We start from the raw sequence: 1933 nt of genomic DNA, 5'->3' as shown, positions 1-1933 counted from the left end.
AAATTGGCTGAATCGCGTCTACTCAGGCGTGCAAGCAATGTCTAGGAAGCTCGGACAGTTTTCAGACGCGGTTTAGCCTCGCCTTTCCATGCGGGACGGAACAAGTCCCATAAATGGACCTAACCTAACCCCCGCGCGCCCAAGAGCCCTCTTTTAGTAACCATTTTCCGTGTTTCGGGCCAAGAGCCGACTCGGGCTGCAGCGCGTCAAAGAGGTGGACTTGACCCGACCTGAACGCGTGCAATACGGGAGGCCAAGACTCGTCCAGCAGGACCGAGTTCTGAACCTTCCGCTGACACGTGGAGCCGACAGCCGAGTGGCGAGCGCGCTAGGGCTTGGTGCACAAGACACCCTCAGCCCAGGGGTCGAGTCCTGGTCAGGGCGAACATTTTCTCGTTGTTTTTTTTGGCAGGGGGAGGGGCTGTTGGGTAGGCGGTCAAGTCCAACTTCCCATGTCGGCTGGTCTTTGGTCTTAACCCTTGGTCCCCACGCCGCAAACACTAAATAGGAAAAAATTAGCCTCGGTCAGTATTCGAACCGACAACCATCCGCGTCCCGAGCTCGCGCTCTACCAGCTGAGCCAATGTTGAGGGTTTTGCATACGTGAAGCTTATCTCCGCTGTGGCTCTCACCCCGAAACATATGACTGGCAGAGAGGGGCAAAAGGGTTTAGTCGACTAGATTCGAACCAGCGACTGTTTGCGTACCGGCCCAGCACATCAGGTGTGGCACTACTGTAAAGTCATGACCAGCGGAGCGCGAAAAATATCACCATCACCCAGCCGAGATTCGAACCAGCGACCAGGATCATACAGGGCCCGGACACTACCGAATTGGCCACGACAGAACGATACAGAGCACTACTTTCAGCGGCATGTTGATTGTAAGCTGTGACCGACGCCCGAAGACACTCTTGGCCAGCAGAGCAGGAAAAATGACCGCGGATGGGATTCGAACTACCGACCACCCGCACGATCTGCCAACGATCACGCTTTAACACGCTCGGCTACCAGCTTGCTCCTACGGGGCCGTGGTCTGAACTCGGTCATGCCTAACGGGAGACAAAAAGCGACAAAGAAAAAATTTGCCCCGCCCGGGAGTTGATCTTAGGGTCGACAAGTTTGGTTCGGATGAAGCTGCATGCGGTCATGTCGACTGTAGTCTGTAGCTACAACTGTTTAACTCGTGGTCGCGAAATGTTTTTTATCTTCAAAAAACGTGTCGCACCCACAGTTACGTTTAATTATAGACTTATTATACCTTAAAAGAACCGCAATAAACTAACTTAGAATGAAATATAGAGCTTTTTCTTGATTTAATTCGCATTTTGATTTTAAACTCAAAATAGCGGTTATTTGAAGCACTTTTCCAGTTTCAGTCCTGTATCACCTTAAGCTGACTCGGGCACTGTCGGCTGTAGCTACAATCGTGTAGCTAGAAACAGGGGCGTCAGTATGGTGGCTTTATATACTTTTCTCTTCACACTGTACAATTTTGTTCATTTTCAACATTCCCAAACAGTTTTAAGTGAGCGAGCTCACTCGCGCAGGTGGGCTCTCTAACCGCGCTGCAGATTTGGACTCAGCGTGCGAGAAAACTCCCTAACACGAAATTTCAGTCGTCCTGGTCGTTCCGAGGTTGACGGTCGTTCGGTCGGCCTAACCGTATCTTATTTTGACAGCCCCAGTGGCCGTGTCGGTTGTAGCTACAACTGTGTCGCTACAAAGAGATCGTCCAGAAAGTACGTCCCTTTTTCCTGAGATTCATTTGAAAATTGCGGAAGCTAGGCGCCTGCGAACTGCAGGGTAGGCCACCCCGCACTACACGCATGCCCCTGCCCCTGCGGGGTTGCCTATGCGCTCTCTGCAGGCGGCTAACGGGTAGGCCCTCCCGCTGGATTGGCGGGCCCTACGGGGTTGCCTCTCCGCTCTCT

At 52.5% G+C, this 1933-nt stretch overlaps 1 protein-coding gene across 1 annotated transcript in view; it reads right to left on the bottom strand.

The window, feature by feature from the left end:
• Nucleotides 1-1933, bottom strand: part of LOC113214894 (uncharacterized) — an 86913-nt gene that overhangs the window by 11357 nt on the left and 73623 nt on the right. The gene's annotated exons all lie outside the window — the stretch shown is intronic.

This window comes from Frankliniella occidentalis, unplaced genomic scaffold (assembly GCF_000697945.3).
Source record: "Frankliniella occidentalis isolate FOCC.00 unplaced genomic scaffold, Focc_3.1 Scaffold10, whole genome shotgun sequence".
NCBI lineage: Eukaryota > Metazoa > Arthropoda > Insecta > Thysanoptera > Thripidae > Frankliniella > Frankliniella occidentalis.
Note: the sequence above shows the minus strand (reverse complement) of the source record. Positions and strands in the feature narration are given on the sequence as shown.